Source organism: Giraffa tippelskirchi, chromosome 3, assembly GCF_054371585.1.
Source record: "Giraffa tippelskirchi isolate mGirTip1 chromosome 3, T2T-mGirTip1v1.2.pri, whole genome shotgun sequence".
Taxonomy (NCBI): Eukaryota; Metazoa; Chordata; class Mammalia; order Artiodactyla; family Giraffidae; genus Giraffa; species Giraffa tippelskirchi.
The window spans coordinates 188564463-188585309 of NC_137277.1; the positions used below are offsets into that span (position 1 = coordinate 188564463).

At 53.3% G+C, this 20847-nt stretch overlaps 1 long non-coding RNA gene across 1 annotated transcript; it reads left to right on the plus strand.

Annotated features, from left to right (window-relative positions):
- Window positions 1-3465: 3465 nt before the first annotated feature.
- LOC145542235 (uncharacterized) lies at window positions 3466-19253 on the plus strand. The gene is made up of 3 exons (XR_014079700.1): window positions 3466-4322; window positions 17699-17808; window positions 18314-19253. It is a non-coding gene; the product is annotated as an uncharacterized LOC145542235 (long non-coding RNA).
- Window positions 19254-20847: the final 1594 nt, after the last annotated feature.

Below are 20847 nucleotides of genomic sequence, written 5' to 3' on the forward strand. Positions count from 1 at the left end.
AAGGGGGCAGAGGGGCAGGGGAGGTGTCCCCGCAAAGGGTAGGGTAGAGGACTCCTCTTGCCTCTCATTACCCCATCGATTCCCCAAAGCACCCCAATCAATATGATCCTAAGTAAACCTGTGTGTGTGCTCTCCAAAGGCAGTTGAGAAGAGTCTCCTAATCCCCTTCCAACCAGACTGCCAGAAGCCTTCCTTCTCTGGATGGAGGCTAGCAGGTACTGACTTCCTGCCCTGGGAAGCAAAGAGTTTGGCTTTCTGCTTGGACCACCTCCATCAACAGGTCCTCCAAGGTTTTCATTCACTTGACAAATACCGACTTTGCACTCACCTTGGGGTGAGTCCTATGCTAGGCTAACTGAGCATCTGATGGTGAAGAAATGGGAGTTTTCCCTGGGCTTGAGAAATGATGACGGTTGCCATGGCAATGAGGTTGGGAGCCAAGCGCTTGGAGATCCCCCAAATCAGCAGCTTAGACCCTACTTGCTGGCAAAAAGAAGGGACCAAAGAACTCTGGGTCTTGGGGACTGCCTGAAACCCAAACACGGGATCCACTGTAGAAAAACACAAACTTTTACTTTAGAATAGTTTAAGATTTACAAAGAAGTGATGAAGGTAGTGGAGAGTTGCCAAGTACCCCCGACCCAATTTCTCCTCTTCACATCTGACATTTCCACGATATGACATTTCACAAGCAAGGAACCAACAACATGGGTACAGTACTATGAACTGTAAATCCACCATTCATTCAGATGTCCTTCCTTTTTACCTAATGTCCTTTCCTGTTCCAGGAGTCCACCCAGGATACTATGTAACATTAAGTCATCTTGTCTCCTCAGGCTCCTCTTGGCTGTGAGCATTTCTCAGATTTTCCTTGTTTTTGACGGAGTCCTGCTCAGGTATTTTGTAGGCTGTCCCTCAATTGCGCTTTGCCTGAGTTTTTCTCATGCTTCCACCGAGGTTACGGGTTTTGAGAGGAAGACCATGGAGGTAAATGAAGTCATTCTCATCACATCCTCTCAAGGCTGTGCTGTGTGCTCAGTTGCTCAGTGGTGTCCGACTCTTTGAGGCCACCAAATTCCTCTGTCCATGGGGATTCTCCAGGCAAGAATACTGGAGTGGGTTGCCATACCCTCTTCTAGGGGATCTTCCCAACCCAGGGATCGGACCCACATCTCCCGCATTGCAGCCAGATTCTTTACCGTCTGAGCCACCAGGGGAGCCCAGGAATACTGGAGTGGGTAGCCTATCCCTTCTCCAAGGGAACTTTCCAACTCCGGAATGGAACTGGGGTCTCCTGTATTACAGGAGGATTCTTTACCAGCTGAGCTACCTGGGAAGCCCATCAAGGGTACACACTATCAACAAGAGGGATACTGTTGGTGTTGACCGTGATCACCTGGCTGAGGCAGCATTTGTCGGGTATCCTCCACGGCAAAATTACTCATTTCCTCCCTGTTTCCATCCAGTGCTTTTTGGAAGGAACTCATTCTGGCCCACTTAAGGGGTGGGAGGTTATGTTCCCTCTCCTAGAGAGGGGAGTGAAAGTGAAAGCCGCTCAGTCATGTCCGACTCTTTGCAACCCCATGAACTATACAGTCCATGGGATTCTCCAGCCAGAATACTGGAGTGGGCAGCCTTTCCCTTCTCCAGGGGATCTTCCCAACCAGGGATTGAACCCAGGTCTCCCGCATTGCAGGCAGATTCTTTACCAGCTGAGCCACCAGGGAAGCCCAGAGAGTGGAGTGTCTCCATAAATTATTGGGATTTTTCTGCCTAGGCAATACGCGTGACCTACTTTTCCGCTGATCAATGTTGCCCCTGTGTTGGGTAAGTCCACTGGGGTTTAGATGGCATCATGAGTTCCAGGAAAAGTGGGGAAAATAAAAATTGCCACGAGACCCAAGGTGCTGCCTGATAACCCATAGATGGAGCCTTACAAAAAAAAAGAAAAAGATTAAACAAAATTAATAAAAGCAACTTCCTGTGGAGGGAGAACTGTCACCCTGATTAGAAACTGTGCAGAATTTTCTCTTGGAAACCTTCAGGCAGCTGCTCTGGTTTATAAAATCTGCCTATTGGAGGGAAGGCGGAGGGGGGGAAAGGTTGTCATTATTCCAGAAACAGAGATTCTCCCAAACCATATGCAAAAATAAATCCTCAGCGACCGGGCTGTATCCGGGGAAACCTGGCAGCTGGGAGGCGGGGCCGGAGCTTGCGGGGCGGCCCCTGGGGACAGAGCCTGTGTCCATGGGCCCTAGTCGCTTCTCCAGAGACTGGGAGTCCCAGAAAGGCAGTCCCACCTTGCCGGCACTGGGCCCCACCGCAAGCCCTCCCTCCCTCTCTGAGATGAGGACTTGGTCCATCACGTTACCCCTCGCTTTAGAAGCTTTAGGCTTAACCCGGGGCAGCACACGCCCACGGGTCTGGAGGAAGGTCCTCGACCCAGAAGCAGCTGTTTGAGGACAAAGGGTCACTAGAGGGGAAGGGAGGTCGGGGAGGCCAGGCGGACCTGGGAAATGGGCCATGGGAAATCCTAACATAGCGGCGAAGGGGGCTGGGCGGGCGGGGTCAGGCAGTGATGACCGCAAGTTGTCAGGGAAATGAATGTCTGCAGAGACAGACAGCCCCGTGGCTGAGAGCTAAAAGAGCGAGGTCCAGGCGGGCGTTTGGGTAGAGGAAATTAACTAATTAATTAATTAAATCCCTATTCATTCAAGGACTCAACTGCCAGGGGTGGGGTGGGGAGGGTATTATGCTTGGCACTGGGAAGACAGGGCTGACGAAAACAAGGCTTCTTCTGGCCTTCAGAGCCCTCACAGTCTGGTCAATGACCATCTGGTGACGCTGAAGCCTCAAGAGGTTGAGAAGGGGGGTGGGGTGGACCCGCAGGAAGCTTAGGAAATCCTTGGGGAACACCATGAGCATGCTGCCAGCATCCGCAGGGGTGTCCTGGAAAAGACTGGCAGCGGCATTCCGATCACAAATGTGTCAGTACACACTGGGTGCTGCTCGTCACAGGGCTCAGGTATTTACCCAATTTGGAAAGCAATATTTACCAGGTGCTGGCTCTAGGCCAGTCACTGTTCTACACTCTTTGTATTTAATTCATTTACTTTTCACAACAACACTAGGAGGGAGTTACTATTATTATTGTTAATATTATTATTATTCCCATTTTCCAGATAAGGGAAATCGAGGCACAGAGCAGTGACGTCACCTGCCTAAGATGGCACGACCAGACAGTCGTGGAGCTGGCACTGACCCCGGGGAGGCTGACCCCAAGAGTCCCTGGTTTCCAGTGCTCCAATAAAAGCAGAGGGTAGAAGGCAACTTTGTACTGCTCCCGGCAGCCCGGAGAGCAGCAAGGTTCTGGGCCTACGACGCCCATCCTCCCTTGGGGGAGGGGAGGCTGAGGATCCGGTTGGCGGTGAACCCTGGACCAGGCCAGCCGGTTGCCATGGGGACGGCTGGGCGGAGGCCGCCGGCCGAGGCTGGTCGCCCCGCGGGGCAGTTCCGGGGAGCTCCCGCCACCGACAGGGAGTGGCCTGGGCCCGGCACCTGGGGCCGTGTTTTCCTGGCAGACCGAGCCGCGTTACTTCTCCCTTCTCAGACAGGGCAGACCACAAGTGCCCTGCAGCCGGCTGAGCCTCCTCCGACCTGAACTCAATCCCCCACGAAGCGGCACTTCATCTCCAGTTCATCTGCGTGAATTATTTACCGTGTCTGGCGGCCGCCCCGGCGGCCTCCGCCCTCCCTGCCCCCGCGGCTTGTTCACATCCTGGTTCGCAGCAGCCCCTCTTCCTCCCCATCCCGGGAGTTCAACGATGGTCAGGCCTCAGGAACAACTTGGGGCAGAAACCTCCCACCTCGGGCGGCAGCCTCCCCTGGGCATCCGTGTCCTGTAAACCAGAGAGAGAGAGAGAGAGAGCACTGGGTTAGGAGTCAGGAGTGTTTGATTGTCCCAGAGGTGCTGCCCATCAACACGGTACATCATCCCCATTTCACAGATGAAGAAGCTGAGGCCTGGAGGACTTGACTATCCTGTCCACAATCAGGAAGGAGCCACACGTGGGAGCAACTGGAGGCTGGCTCTCGCCCTTAACTCTTAGCCACTGCTAGGCAGAGTGCCGTGATGCTGTCCTTAGTCTGAGGGCCAGTGGCGCCCGGGAGTGGCCATGTGCACAGAGCAGTGAGCTTCTCCCTTTGCCTAGCGCTGTGCTGGGTGCTGGCAACACACACAGTTGGGTATAGCTCCTGCCCTCCAATTGCTTCTGTCGGAGCGGGGCGGGGCTCGGGCCCAGGGAGCAGGCAAGCACAGACAGGTTGGTGATTATGATAGGAGTTGGAGGGCTGGGCACAAGACAGCAAGTTCTAGGGCCCTGAGCGGTCCTTCAGGGAGTGGGTGGGGCTTCCGCTGGGCCTCGGATGGGTGCGGGGTGGGAGGTGGGGGGTCTTGGGGTGGGGAAGACCCGGAGCAGAGCTGGCAAGCCCGGGGTTTGCTTGAAAAAGGGCGAGTTCTCCGGGAGGGTGGTTGGAACAGGGCATTTCTGTTGGCGTTGGGGAGAGGAGGGGCGTTCGGGTCAAATGGGGGGGGCGGTTCTTGGAATGTGAGCTCAAGGGCGGTGCTTCTCCTGGGGTTGGGAAACAGTTTTGCCCTCCAGGGGCCATTTGGCGATGTCCCGAGACCTTTGTGGTTGTGACAACATGGGGAGGAGGGTAGGGTAAAGCTCTTGGTGTCGAAGGCTAGGAGGCATGGATGCTGCTAAACTTCTTATGACGCCCAGAACCATCCAGCCCCCAGCGCACCAAAGCTGAGAAATCTTGGTTTAGAATGTGCTTAAGAGCCTTTACCAGGAACCAAAGTGAGACTTTGGGCAAGTCCCTTAGTTTCATGCCTCAGTGCCCTCCTCCCTAAAATGGCCTGATTATACTGGCTAATGTTTGAGGAAGTAGCTGTCGTTTTTCATGTTGTGTGCGGGTCACACCCTAGTACTTTACAGATATGATCTCATCTAATCCTTATAACCCAGTGAGGAATATTACTCCTACTAACAGTCAACTTTTGCAGACACTTCTTAAGCACCAGGCCCTGTACTAAGCTCTTTACAGATACTCATTTATTTGATCCCTGCAACAACTCCGTGAGAAAGGCACTTTTACAATCTCTATTGAACGACTGGGGAAACAGAGGCACCAGAGGATGGAAGGTTCCCGAGGACACTGTTTCGCTTGTTTCCTTCTCTCTCTCTGACTCTTGGCGACCCCATGGACTGCAGTCCATCAGGCTCCTCTGTCCATGGGATTCTCCAGGCAAGAACACTGGAGTGGGTTGCCATTCACTTCTCTAGGGGATCTTCCCCAACCAGGAATCGAACCCAGGACTCTTGCATTGCAGGCAGATTCCTTGCCATCTGAACCACCAGGGAAGCCCACCAGTATCTAGAACAGGGTCTAAATTAAGCAGGAAATACATAAACCCTCCATGGACTTCAGTGGGCCCGTGAACCTCCTGCCCTTGTGAAGAAACTGAGGCACAGAAAGGTTGAGGATCTCGTTTGGAGACACGAAGGAGTTCTTGCCTCCCTTGCCTCCTGGCCGAGGAAGCTGCTGGGTGCTTCTCCTCTGGGCCGCTAGAGCTGGCTGGAAGGGAGCTCGTGTGGGAGCATGTCTGAGATGCCCAGAGGGCAAGCGGGCTGGGGTTTCCCTGGAGTCCCAGCTGAGCCGGAAAAGACTAGCTTCTTGGACTTGAACCAAACCCGGAAGGCGGTCTGCGTGAGAATGTGTCTAGGGCCTGGGATGGGGTTTGTACCACATCCCCTGGTGAATGTGAATGCGGAGAGATGCTGATTTAATCCGACCCTGGTCCCCTACCTGCAGGGCCCTGGGAGAGGCAGACGTGGTGTCAGACGCGTCCCCTGCCTGAGCCGCTATGCCGTCTACAGGCTCCTTGCTTGAGGTGCGAATCTCAGCCCTGCCTGGGAGCAGCCAGGTGGGGACTTGTTCAGAGGCTTCAATCTCCGCCTCTCTGATGCCTTGAATCCTAAACACGCTTTCATTTCATGAGTGCCTATTACTTGACTTTTCTGACCCTCATTGGTGACATGGGACCAGGAATCCAGGTCTCAGAGGCTTGCTGGAAAGATTTAAATTAAGTCGCTCAGTCGTGTCCGACTCTTTGCAACCCAATGGACTGTAGCCTGCCATGCTCCTCCGTCCATGGGATTTTCCAAGCAAGAGTGCCAGAGTGGGTTGTCATTTCCTTCTCCAGGGGATCTTCCCGACCCAGGGATTGAACCCAGATCTCCCATGTTGTAGGCAGATGCTTTACCGTCTGAGCCACCAGGGAAGTCCTGGAAAGGTTTAAAGGCGGTAACAATGACTACCCAGCGTCTTAGTAGGTTCTTGCCTGAACTTCCTGGGGAATCCATCGAGCTTGAGCTTTGGGGTAGTCCTGGGGGTGCAGTGGAGCTGGTAGTCAGGGATGGGGGATGGCGAGGGTGTGCAGAGGCTTGGGAGGAGGCCTCTAAACCCTGCCCTGTTCGACTCGATGAGGAGCGGCCCCTCCTCATCCCAGACCGTCTCCCTGGTCCGGTCCCCTGATGCTGTGCGGCCCTTAGGCTAGAGAGAGGGCGGTACTGCTTGCTGGGAGTGGGTTGTGCCGCCCCTTCCTCATCCCCTCAACGGTTGCAGGATCAGCAGCAGTTAAAAGAGCAGATGCCGGTGTGGTCCACCCCGCAAACCTCCTCTCCTTCCACCTCTCCATAAACCGCTACTCCCTGGCCACGCTGTTCTTTCCAGAATGTCATTCTTTTTCTGTCTCCGCACTTTTGCATATGCTGTTCTCTCAGCCTCCCACTCCTTTTCATCTTGCCAAACTCTTCCTCCAGATTTCAGCTGAGTTGTTGCCTCCTCCAGGAAGCCGTCCCTGACTTGGGCTCCTGCAGCCCTGTGCTCCTCTCTGCCCAAGCACTCACTGCCCTGTGTGTCACTGCTGGTCAGGCCGCCACCAGCAGACTGTGTTTCCCTCTGGGTTGGCTCTGGGGCTCTCTTGTGGGTCTCTGTGTCCCCAGGACTTCAACACAAATGCCTGGCGTGTAGCAGCTCCTCAGGGAACACTGTCGACTTAATGCTATAATAATAACAATCTCTTGCATATGTATAGCTCTTTTTCAGTTTCGAAAGCCTTTTTTGTGGCAATTCTGTCATCTGATCTTCACAGAGAACTTGTCATTCAAGGGAGGCAGGGGTCCCACTGCTATTTCTGTTTACAAGGAGGAAACTGAGGCTGGAATACCTTAGGTGTGTTGCCCAGGTGCCCGGTTGACAGGGGCACTGCCCACACTATCTTGCCCGAGGCAAGCGTGGAAATGCAATATTTTTGGTCCAGGATGTAATATAGTCTGCTCATATTCTGATGGCAAGCTTTCTGCCTTGGGGGATGGGGTGGAGAGTTGGGGGCCAGGAGCTGTTGCTTTCAAGCCCTGGGGAGGAGCGGAGGCCAGCTTTGTGTGGCGGTGATGGGCTGTGTGGGGATGAGCATTCTCTGGAAGGGAAAGAGTGGGAGGCAGTGGCTCTCTTCTGCGGGGGTTCGTTCACTGCTGTGCTGGAGAGGGTTTCAGAACCCTGAAAATTTGCAGAAAAAATATATCCAAAGTAGAGGAATGACTAAGTAAACTGTAGTCCATCGACTTGGAATATTTAGCAACCATTAAAAATAATGTTTCTGTAGCTCGTGCCTTGGGAAAGTATATATGTCATAATGATGAAGACAAAAAGGAGACTATAAATTGGACCTAAGATAGGAGAACAGTGTGGAGGAATGGTTTGAATCCCAGCTCTGCCTCTTAGTCCTGCAAACTCAGGCAACCTAATCTCTCTGTGACTCGGTTTACTGCTCTGTAAAATAGGCGTAACAGTAGTCCTACCTCGTGGAGCTGTAGGGAAGATTAAATGTGTTAATAGATGCAAAGCACTTAAAGCAATGCCTAGTGTATATTGTTTTAAGATTTAGTTATTCATTTTTTAAATTTGTGTCTGAGTATCGTTGATTTACAGTGCTGTGTTCGTTTTGCTGTACAGCAAAGGGAATCAGTGATGCGTGTACACATGTCCACTCTTTTCTTTTAGCTTCTTTCCCCATATATGCCATTACAGAGCACTGAGTCGAGCTCCCTGTGAGAATAGTCATCCTGATTTATTTAGTTGTTGGCTGTGCTCGGTCTTTGTCTCTTTGCCCAGGCTCTCTCTGGTTGCGGTGGGTGAGTGGGGGCTCCTCCTGCTGCGGTGGCGTCTCGCTGCGGTGACCTCTCTTGTGGAGCATGACCTCTAGGGCTCCAGGGTTTTGGTAGTTGTGGCTTCCAGGGTAGTTGCCACGGCATATGGGGTCTTCCCGGACCGGGGATGGAACCGGTGTCCCTTGCATTGCAAGGTGGATTCTTTACCACTGGACCATCAGGGAAGCCTTACTTATTCTTAATAATTATTGTTATCTTCGCAGCTATGGAAAATATATACAAGAAGAAAAGGTCAGTGCTATATTTTTGCAGGAATGAGGTTACTGGGTGATTTTTACTTTCTTTTTTCTCCACTTCCCTAAATATCCCCTAAAATGTATTGCCTCAATATTTTACAGTAGGGATGTATTTCTTTTATTATCCTAGAGGATAATAAACTACTTTCCCCCAAACCACAATAGCGGGGAGACAGACTCAGGAATAACTTTCCTTTTGGACTCAAGGGGCGTGATCACAGGTCACCTCCGTAATTAACACCTGGGATGCCCTGAGAACACATGCATGTCAATATATTTTTCTTCTGCCTGGGTCAGCAGTTCTCAGGTAGTCTTTCCCCAAACAGATCAGGCTGACCCTTTTGTCTTTCATCTGCTTGTTTAATAATTTTATATGATGCCCATTGAAACAAGGAGCGGAGCTGTTTAATACCCACAACCGCAAGCTGTCACCACCTGATGACAATGAGAATTCCCCAGGCAGGGTGCATCAGAGATGAAACTAAATCATTCTGACCACCCCTGTCATCATCACACGCTCCCTCTATCCAGCGAGACAAGGGCATTTACAGTGAAGGAAACACCAACTGCTGTGTAAGCTGATACGGCTCCGTCAGTCAGCTGGCCGGGCCGGCAGCCTGCCAGGGCAGGCTGACCAGCTGGCCGGCAAATGACTGTGCTGAGCACACAGTAGGCGTTCAGCAATTACTGCTGGGCAAATGCAAATGCAGTTTTGTTAGGTCTGGCAATGTGGGCACTGTCCTGTGTCCTGGTGAAGAGAGGGGTGTGCAAAAGGATAGTTTTGACCTTTCAAGGGTAAAGGCCCATGGGTTCTTTTAGGTTCTTTTACCAAGAGTTGTGTGAGTTTGGGATGGTGGTCCCAGACCTAGGGGGTCTATGCTAGACCTTTATTTGAGTTTTCTCCGGATTCTTCTTGGAATAAGAGTTGATGTGACCATGATAGCCATTATTGCAACATCTTACCAGTTCTCACATCCTCATCCCCCTATTTTTCATTAATCCACCCATCCATCTCTCCATCTGTCCATCCATCCATCCTTCCATTGTGAAGCTATTTGTGTGTGCGCATGTGTGTATGCGTTAGTCACTCAGTCATGTCTGACTCTTTGTGACCCCGTAGACTGTAGCCTGCCAGGCTCCTCTGTCCATGGAATTCTCCAGGCAAGAATTCCAGAGTGGGTTGCCATTCCCTTCTCCAGAGGATCTTCCTGATCCAGTGATGGAAACAGTGCAGTGTCTCCTGCACTGCAGGCAGATTCTTTACCATTGGAGCCACCAGGGAAGCCCAGGAAGCTATTTAATGGTGGATAAATAATTAGATCCTAGTGTCAGGGCTGCAAATCTGCTCGTGGTCTGGGAGGCAGAGATACGATCAGGCACTGAGGTGACAGGGCAATCTCAGAGTTCTGTGAGTAAAGTGAGGGGGAGTCCGACACCCACCTGGAGCCTCAGGGGAGCCTTCATGTGGGGCACCATCATTGCCATCACCATTGCTGTTGAGATTCTTCTGACTAGTGGTGGAGCCCAACAAAGTCATTGACAAAGTGAAAGTGAAAGTCGCTCAGTCGTGTCTGACTCTTTGTGACCCAGAATTTGCCAGGCCAGAATACTGGAGTGGGTAGCCTTTCCCTTCTCCAGTGGTTCTTCCCAACCCAAGGATCAAACCCAGGTCTCCCGCATTGCAGGCGGATTCTTTACCAGCTGAGCCACAAAGATGGCCTTAAACCTCCGCCTGGTCCCTGACCCGCCTCCTCTTCTCGGCACTCTGACCTTTCCCCCAACCCCTCTGGTCTTTCCTGCCTACTCTGCTGCCTTTCCTGGTTCTATTCCCCACTCTCCCTGACTCCTCTATCCTTACCCCCTACCTGTCAAAGGCACCAGTCCCCAGAGCCCCGCTCCTTGCTAGATGACAACTAATTAGGTTGATAAACCAACTTGTGAAAATGGGGCTCTGAGTGTTGCCGTGTCCCTGTGACACTCTCCCTGGAAACATCTGTCATCGCCATCGTGATCTAGTGTGCGCGTTTATTGTGCGTCATGAACGCCTTTTGTGAACAGCACCAATTATGTGTCATTATCCTGTATTCTGAGCACCAAATGTGAGCACTGACTCCATGATTGAACTTCTCATGTGGGCCTGTATTGTGAATTTCATTTGGCTCTAGATTTCAGATAGCACGTTGGAGTAGGGAGGAGGAGGAGGTCCCGGTCACACGGACCTGAGTTCAGATCTCATAAAACCTCTTGCTAGCTCTTGGGTAAGTCATTTAACACCTCTGAGCCTCAGTTTGCTTATCTGTTAAATGGAGACAGTAACACCTACCTGGATGACGGGCCTGTTGCAAACAGTCAGGTATCGTATTAGTGGGAGAGTCACCCCAGGAGTGTTGAATGCCCTGCACGTGTTCCCCCTGCAGAGGGGCTGGAGACTGGGGGAGTGTTCGGAGCCAGCTTGCATCTCGGGGTCTGTGCCCTGGGCTGGCTGTGTTGTGGGGCCCAGGCAGGTGGTGTAACCAGAAAGGTCTGAGAGTGGTTGGTATCTGATTGTCCTCTCCTTGGTCTAATTACACAGAGCCTTGCAGGAAGTTTTACAAGCTGAGGGTGGGAGTTTCACCCACTCAATGTCCCCCGGGTCTCAGTCATCGCCACTGGGGGGCCCTCTCTTACTTTCTCCCTTGGGGATTCACGTCACCCACTCCCGCTTCTCTGTCCGTCCTTTGGCCTCCCACAGAGTAGTCCAACCCCCTTCCTTATTTTCTTTTAAAACAGAGAAAAACAGGCAAGAGTTTTATAACACATATACCTCCTGTATACATGGGAGATACAGGAAAACTAAGGAACTTCCTTTTCTTTGGGTTTTTTTTTTTTAATCTATAATTTTGCTTATTAATTTGTGGCTGTGCTGGTGTTCATTGCTGCGCAGACTTTTCTCTAGTTGCAGTGAGCGGGGCTACTCTCTGGTTGCAGTGTGCAGACTTTCCATGGTGATGGCTTCTCTGGTTGCTGAGCACAGGCTCTATCGGGCATGTGGGCTTCAGTCCTCGCACACGTTGGAGCTCCCGGGCTCTAGGGCACAGGCTCAGTCGTCATGGCACGTGGGCTTAGTTGCTCCGAGGCATATGGGATCTTCCCTGATGAGGGATCAAACCCATGTCTCCTGCATTGGCAGGCAGACTCTTCACCACTGAAACAGCAGGGAAGCCCATTCCCTGAGTTTTGAATCAGCAAAAAAGACAGTCCCCCGGGAGTGAGATCCCTCAGAGAGGCCTTGCCCTCCATGCATTAATCCATCTTCACCTTCATTCAGCCCACGCTTTTAAAGTTCTACTGTGTGCTGAGTCCTGTGCATGAGACAGGATGTCATGGATGACAGGGATGATGCTGAGCTTGGTTTCATCTGATGAGTGGTTTGAGACATTCCCCTCCCCTTCCCAAGGTCTGTTCTCAAGAATCAATAGGCTTAGTTAGGGTCAGCATTGTGGCTTGGGACTGCTGCTTGATAATCAGTTCAACCACTCAGTCGTGTCCGACTCTCTGTGACCCCATGGAGTGCAGCACACCAGGCTTCCCTGTCCATCACCAACTCCCGGAGCTTGCTCAAACTCATGTCCATTGAGTCGGTGATGCCATCCAACCATCTCATCCTCTGTCGTCCCCTTCTCCTCCCACCTTCAGTCTTTCCCAGCATCAGGGTCTTTTCTGATGAGTCAGTTCTTCGCATCGGGTGGCCAAAGTATTAGAGCTTCAGCTTCAGCAAGAAGCATAAACTTGCGCTTGGACATGTCTGCCTGCTGCATCTGGGTTTGAGACTGTGTCAAATGTCACCCTTTCGGTAGATGGTTGGGAATGGGGGTGATCAAGAGAGTCGTTGCAACTGGGAGATACTACTGATTTGAGGTTACGATCCTGGAGGCAAAGGGTCAGGTGATGACGGTGGGTATTACTGGGCTAGGGTCTGAGGGAGTGGATACATGGCAAGAAGTTGGGGGAAGAAGAGAAGGGGGAATGGAGGGGAGAGCCTCGGTGAACAGTCCCTTGAAAGCTTGGGAGGCCAGAAGAGGCCTGTTCTCAGAGATGGGATGAGAGCTTGAGGAAAGGGCAGTGGGGATAGGGTTAGGGGAGATCCAGGGCCTGGTGGTACCCAGGCATGGTGGCGTTGGGGCTGGTCACCTCTGTGACCTTGAGGTCGGGAGCAGAACGCAGGAGGTTGGCAGCCAGAAGAGGTAGGTGGGGTGGGGGGGCTGGAGAGACTTGGCCGTTCTTTGGAGGAGGTGGGCAGTGGGGGGAGGGGTGCTCGTGAGTTGGGGGACATCTTTGGGCAGGACACAGAGGCAGAGGGAAGGGTCTCCTTAGTGCTGTGCATATATGGGGTTGGCCAAAAAGTCCAGGTTTTCCATACCATCTTATGGAAAAAACTTAAGTGAACTTTTTTGGCCAGCTCAATACTTGGTGTGGGACCAGTGCTGGCCAGTCACCTTCTTAGGTCAGTGGTGCCTTTGTCTTATTCACTAGGTCCTGCCACTTCATGGCAGCTAGCCCATCCCTCAGTAACTACTAAGCACCGGTTATGTGCCAGAATCGTTTCCACGTGCTGAGGGTACAGCTGAGAGAAGGCGGACAGGGTCCTAGCCTTCAAGCATCTTCCCATCTAGTGGGGACGATGCCAGCACATTATAACTCAACTGGCTTCAGTGCCGATGAGATCAGACGGAGATGAGAGCCACCAGGCTTTAATCAGAGACGCACCATTGTTAACACACACAGACCTTATTCAAGTGGGGCCGTGTGGGGCCCTGTGTGCGGGCTGCTCCTCTGCTCCTGAGGTCCAGCCTGGGGGTTGGGAAGGAGGGAAGGACAGACTGGAATGCACATGTCTCCCCACCGCCCACCTTGGTGCCGGGGTGACCTCCTGGATGAGCTGGCCCCTGTCACCATGGAGCTGCACAGTCACTTGGTCCAGGACTCCAAGAGGCTGAAGGGGGCGATCAGGGGAGGCAGAAGGGCTGCAGGATCAGGGGCCGCTCCTTGCCAAGAGTGGGCCATAGATCAGCGGTAAGGGGGCACCCCCCAACCTTCAGACTCTAATATACACTTCCAGCTGCCGGCACTTCACTCTCGCCTTCCACATCCTGAGCAGGCTGTCTTTCGCTGCCGACGCCACCCCAGCACCGTCCAGGGGAGGGAGTTCTGGGAGAGGGCACGTGAACTCAGTCACACTGGGTTAGCTCCACAGACACAGCGCAAAGCTAAGAGATGACAGGGGACGATGTGGGAGGGATGACAGGGGCAGGGTTTCCTTAGCTCAGGTGGGTGGGGGAGGCCCCTCTGAGGAGGTGGCACACGTGAGAAGACCTGGGGGAGAGAACTGGGCACCTTCCAGGGACAGAGAGAAGGACAGGGTGCTGCGGCCTGGAGACGAGCCCAGAGGAGCCATGGCACTCAGAGCCTCGCAGGCCGAGCTTGGATTTGGTTCTCGTCGCAGTGAGAAGGGGGTTTCCCAGGTGGCACTAGGGGTAAGGAATCCGCCTGCCAATTCAGAAGAGGCAGGGAGTTGGTGATGGACAGGGAAGCCTGGCGTGTTGCAGTCCATGGGGTCACAAAGAGTCGAACACGACTGAGCGACTGAACTGATTGAGGAGACTCAGCTTCGATCCCTGGGTCGGGAAGATCCCCCGGAGAAGGAAATGGTAACCCACTCCGGTATTCTTGATGGGAAATCCCATGGACAGAGGAGCCTGGCGGGCTACAATCCGTGGGGTCACAGAATCGGATGCGACTGAGCATCTGAGCGCACAGAGCGAAGGGATTTGAGCAGGTCGGGGGTGGGGATGTGGCTCGGTTTCAGCTTCCGAAAGCTCACTGATGCCGCTGGATGGAAGAGGGGCTTCGGGATGGGGTGGGAAAGACTGGGAGTGGGGGGCAAGTGGGGCTGCTACAGCGCTTAACGAGGAGGTAATGACAGCCGGGACTGGGTGCTGGCTGGGAGGGGAGATACAGGTGGTTAGATTGTGGGTCCAATCTGGGGACAGAGATAGCATTAAAGTGTTTTTTTGTTGTTGTTATTTTATTTTTTGGCTGCATGGCAAGGCATGTGGAATCTTGGTTCCCCAGCCAGGGATCAAACCTGTACCCTCTGAGTTGGAAGCAGAGTCTTCTTAACCACTGACCGCCCCCTCCCGCCCACCCCCACCCTGGGAACTTTCTTAAGTGTTTTTTAAAAAATGATATTCTTAAAGAGTTTTTATTCATTTATTTGTTTTTGGCTGCAGGGCTCTGCGTTGCCACGAGGGCGTTTCTCTGGTGCTGAGCGGTGACTGCTCTCTAGGTGCGGCGCTCAGGCCTCTCGTGGCTCCTCTCCTCGCGGAGCGTGGACTCTCAGGCACGCGGGCTTCAGTAATTGCCGCTCGAGTTTAGTTGCCCTGGGGCAGGCGGAATCTTCCCAGACCAGGAATCGAACCCCTGCATGGGCAGAGAGATTCTTAACCGCCCGACCACCCGGGAAGTCTTCTGGGGCTTCCTTCAGGGAAATGGGTTTTGGTTTAAAGGGTAGAGAGGCTTTAGGGCTTCCCTACGGGTAAAGAATCTACCTGCCAATGCAGGAGACGTAAGAGACTCAGGTTCAATCCCTGGGTCAGGAAGATCCCCTGGAGGAGGGCACGGCAATCCACTCCAGCATTCTTGCCTGGAGAATCCCGTGGGCAGAGGAGCCTGGTGGGCTACAGTCCATGGGGTCCCAAAGAGTCGGACAGGACTGAAGCGACTTAGCACTGCACAGCACAGAGAGGGTTTAAGGTCCTCTTGAATAGTAGAGTTATTATCCTGCGCTCCTTTGGTCCTTGCTTCTGAGGAAGGTTATCCTTTCCCTAGTGATTTCCTTGCTCTTCGTGGCCCCTGCCGTCATCGGCCATGAGAATCCATCCCCTGCTATCCCCTCCTGACTCTTCCTCGTAACAGGTAGGGCTGCCTCTCCCCCATTTCACCTTCCCCGACCTTGGCATTTCTCTGCCTTTGGGTTCTAGTCATTTGTGAGCACCCCCACTGTCCTGCGCCTTTAAGATGGGAAGAGAAGGGCCAGATGAAATCTATCTGCTCAAAGTCCTGCCTTAATGAGAGGCAGAGAGAGAAGATAATAAAAGCAAAAGCCAGCCTGGAGGGAAAAAAAGAAAAGATTTCTATCCTCCCAACCCTGCAAGTTCCCCTCTGGCTCTGAGAAAGCCTCAAAAGATTTCTCTCCGAACATATGAGTAATACCCGGTAAAAACGCTGTCCTCGGAGCAGAGGGAGAAGATGGAATGATTCTGTATTTGATTAGAGTTTATTTCCAACCTGCAGCCTCCCTGGTGCCAACCTCCCACGCTCCCTGCCCCTGCAGAGCTTGGCAGCCAGAGAAACAAGGAGAGGAGGGAGACAGGGAAGTGGGGATGAGGGGAGGCAGAGGTCTCTGGACTCTAGAGAACTTCCCGGGACAGAGAGAAGAGAGGTGTCCTCCACTTGATGCCTCTAGAGAGGGTGGCCAGTGGGGCTGCAGGTCTCTTAGGACTTTGTGAAAGAGCTGGTTGGATTTCCTGGGGTCCCGGGAGGGATGGTTGACTGGTACAGCCACTCAGGCTGGGGTGCTAGCTTGCTGTGTGATCTCGGAGAGCTCGCTTACCCTCTCTGGTTTCACTTTTCTCATCTGGCTTCAATAAGTGTTTAAGGACCTTCAGTTCAGTTCAGTCACTCAATCGTGTCTGACTCTTTGCGACCCCATGGACTGCAGCACGCCAGGCCTCCCTGTCCATCACCAACTCTTAGTGGCTATGATTTTAGGACAATTGCAACATGTCTGTCTGGGAGCCAGTTTGGTTCTCACTGGGTTGGGTTCCAGGGAGATTCCCTTGATGTCAGACTGGGGAGTGACATGGGGCAGGGGACAGGGGTCAGGAGTCCTGAGACTTTGGGGCAAGGACTCTCTCCTGTCTTGGGTCGTCTCTAGGCAGCGAGGGTAAATCTCACCGAGTGACTCTCCTTCTGCCATTCTTCATTCATTCACCCTTTATTCATCACAGGCCACGTGCTGGTCACTGTCTGCATGTGGTCAACAAGATATAGCCCCCATCCACACAAGGCTCTCGGTGTGGTGGGCGGAGAGCAGGCACAAGGCTCTGGGGACGTGGAGGAAAGGTCCTGGCCCTGGGCTTTGGAGGTCATGGCTGCCTGGGGAAGCTGATGTCTAAGCCGGGGCCCACAGAGTGAATGGGGGAAGGCAAGAGAGGAACTGGGTAAGGGGGGCACCAGCAAGAGGCAAGGGGCTGGCAGAGGGGCAGGCTGAGAACAGGCGAGGTGTGGGGGGACTGGAGGCTGCATCAGGGAGGTGGGAAGCAGGGGGCAGGAACGGGGCCCACAGTGTGAATGGGGGAAGGCAAGAGAGGAACTGGGTAAGGGGGGCACCAGCAAGAGGCAAGGGGCTGGCAGAGGGGCAGGCTGAGAACAGGCGGGGTGTGGGGGGGCTGGAGGCTGCAGCAGGGAGGTGGGAAGCAGGGGGCAGGGACGGGGCCCTGGGGGCCCCCAGCAGCGTCTCTCCAGGAAGGAGTCTGGCCAAGTGCATCTCACGGGCTTATGACTCTCAGCTCTTTCAAAGCGCCACCCTCTGGGGCTCCCTTCTCTCACCCTGGAAGCAGACAGTTATGGTTGATACACGTGTGAGAGGGAACCAAACTTCCTCAGCATGGGTCTAGGGCTTCAGTGGATAAAGGCTTTGGAGAGCCGACTTTGGCTCCGTCACTCAGGGCTCAGCGCTGGATCTGGCCTCCCTGGTGGGAGTGAACTCCCATTCTTGGCGTAGGGGGCTATCTGTCCAGCTCTGGAAGGAAGGGTGATTGGGATGGACAGACTTCATCTTGGGGTAAAGAGGCGTGAGCCCTGCAATGAGCCCAGACAGGTCTGGTTTCCCAGTATTGGCTCTGTCACGCACAGCTGTGCATCCTTGGGTAGGTCAGTTCACCTCTCTGAGCCTCGGTTTTCTTCTTTGTAAAATGATATTAGCAGCATCCACTTCCCAGGGTGGTTTTGAAGGTTAAACAAGATGACGATGGGGGTGGTGGTGATGACGATGGTATTAACAGTGCTGTTTGAGTCCTAAGATCTGTCAGTGGATGATGCAATGCACTGTTGAGTTTCCCCCTTCAGGACCAAGACACTCATCTCCCGGTTTCAAGGAGTGTTGCCCTCTGCCCAAGTCAAGGTCAACCTGTTCCCGGGGCACAGCGCCCTGGCCTCAGTGTAGAAGAACACAAAGGGTGAGTTCTCCCACACCCCTCAGAGCTCCAGAAAGAAGAAAGAAAGAGAAGTCTCTAAGTTGTGTCCGACTCTTTTCGACTCCATGGACTGTAGCCCCCCAGGCTTCTCTGTCCCTGGAATTTTTCGGGCAAGAGTACTAGAGTGGGTTGCCATTTCCTTCTCCAGGGGATCTTCCTGACCCAGGGATCGAACTTGGGTCTCCAGCATTGCAGGCAGACGCTTTCCCATCTGAGGCACCATGGAAGCCCCTGCAGCTGCAGGGGTCCTCTTTCCCCTCTGCCCAGACCTGCTTGCTCCACCCACCCCTCTGCCAAGAGCCTTCCCTGACAAACCTCCTGCATCCAGACCTTCATCTCAGAGGATGTTTCTCAGGCATCTGATGTCAGACACCCCTTTGGACTGTTGCGGGTCATCCTCCCCATAACCCTTTGTGGGAGATACCACGATTAAATTCTTTTAACATCCAGGGAAACTGGAGTAAAGAGGTGAAATCTCTGCTTGCAGCTGCATAGATCGGAAGTGGTAGAACTTGGACTTGAACACAGGTAGAACTCGGGACCTGACTCCACAACACAGCTTCTAACCATGCCCCGGAGCCTGGCCCATCACGGGCAGCCAGCAAAGGGCAGTAACGGGTTAACGCCCCTTTCCGCGGGGGTGGCTCTGGACTGCTGCCACTTGCTTCAAGACCCCCCATCTCCTGTCCCCCTCCCCATTTCCCCCACACTGAGGTGGCAGCAGCAGCAGAAGCAAGCTTCACGAGCCTCGCCAGCGTGCCTGTATCACAAGGAGAAAACACCACCTTTCTCGGCCACCCACTCCTCAGCTGCCGATGCAACACCATTGTTCCCGCCGCCAGAGTGGGTGTCTTCGCCTGCCCCCCCGCTCACGTGTGGTTCGCGTCTCTGGGGAAGCTGCTGGGAGGAGAGATGCGGAATCCCATCTTGCCTCACCCCGAGATCTGAGACTCCAGAGCACGAAGCCCCCGGCCGCGCCTGGACCTGTGATAGCAGCATCCTGGTCATGAGGAGATCTGGGTCTAGTCCCGGCATCCCCCTCCTGACTCTGGAGGGGGGCCCAGGGCTCCTCTGGGCCTCAGTTGCCCACCTAAAGGATCTCCAAGGGTCCTTCTGAGCTGGTGTGCCGTGACGTACCTCCACATGGATGCTCCCCTGGCTTCTGCCTCTTCCTCCCTCCAAATGGCCAGAAGGCCATCTCCTTCTTCACTGGGGTAGAGCTCTACTGTTCAGTCCCTTCACAGGGACTGTCCCCTTCATAGGGACACGGTCACACTGGAACCCCGCGGCCCCACCGTGAGGCTGGACGACAGCCTTCTCTCATCAGATGGTGGACAGGGGCTCCGAGAGGAGTAGTGACTCGCCTCAGGCCATTTGATCTTTCAAAAACTCTTGATATTCTCTCATTTTTGACCTTCAAATAAAAATTATGTGTTGCTGAATGTGAGACCTGAGCGCTCAGAAGTCGCCCCCCGTCAGATCCTTCTGTTTGACAGATGGGGACATCAGTGACCTATGGCAGAGCTGGGTTCAAGACCGAGTCTGGGGCTGCTGGGAGGAGAGAAGTGAAACCAGCGACTCCGGTGTGTGCCCAGGTGCTTCAATCGTGTCCGACTCTTTGCGACCCTGTGGACCATAGACCGCCAGGCTCCTCAATCCATGAGATTCTCCAGGAAAGAACACTGGAGCGGGTTGCCATTTCCTTCCCCAGGGGATCTTCCCGACTCAGGGATCGAACCCCAGGTTTGCTGTGTCTCCTGCCTCGCAAGCGGATTCTTTACTGCTGAGCCACGGGACAGACTTCCATGACCCTTAGTTGGGTACTTTTCAAATTTCATGCCATGAATAATTTCCCTTTTGAAGCGTAAAGCCTAACCCACTAATGGGAAGTCACGCATCGCACCAACGTGTGGACACGTGGCCCCCGTTTCGTGGGAGGGAGCAGAGTGCTCACTGTGATGACCGGGGCTGCTCCACCCTGCAGCACGCAGCCGGGACGTGCCCGCTGGAGGCGGCTTCGTGCATTCATTTCCCCGTCACGGTAGCACGGGAGGCCCAGGGAGGTGAGGCCGAGCAGCAGGGACAAAGAAATGTGTGTGTTCTGGCAAATTTGGGGGATTAACTCAGGTTGTTCCAAGGAGAAAATGATGTTTTGAATTGGGAGTTATTATACATTTGAGCTCACTGCTTTTTTAAAGAACACCTTGTTTACTTAACTGTTCTGTTTACAGATTTATTTATACCTGGCTCACTTTGAAAAAGAATCTGAAGGGGCAAATTATTTAATTAGATCGAGAGTTTCTTAAGGGCAGAAACTACCCCCACCATCTCTCCTCTTCTGACAGGCTAACTCCTGGCTGCCGCTACCTTCTGCTCTCTCCTAGCTGGATTTTCTGCCTCTCTGTGTCATTGTAATAATCTGTGTCTTTGTTTTCCACTGAACTATGAGCTCAGTGAGGACAGAAAATATGTATTAGACATTTTAGTGTCTCATCCAACTACCTATCCATCCAAGAAGCAAACATGCATTCGTGTGTGTGTGCTTGGTAATTCAGACGTGTCTGACTCTGACTCCGTGGGCTATAGCCCGCCAAACTCCTCTGTCCATGGGATTCTCCAGGCAAGAATACTGGAGTGGGTTGCCATGCCCTCCTCCAGGAGATCTTCCTGACCCCGGGGATCGGACCCTCATCTCTTACGTCTCCTGCATTGACAGATGGGTTCTCCACCACTAGCGCCACCTGAGAAGCCCAAACACTAAGTGGAGCACATGTATTAACTCATGGAGTAAATGAAGCTACAGTCTCCCCAGGGTTCCATGAGGTAGGATCACTATCACCGTATTTCAGACGAGGAAAATGACATGGAGAGAGTTTTAGGACCTTGCCCAAGGTCACACAGTTGGTCAGTGTCAGAGTGAGGGGACCCTGGTCAGCTGGCTACAGCGCCCGTGGTCCCTTGCTTCCCCGTGGTGGAGGATATTTCTGGGGGAATGCTTTGAGCTGTCTTGCAGTTCCTCCC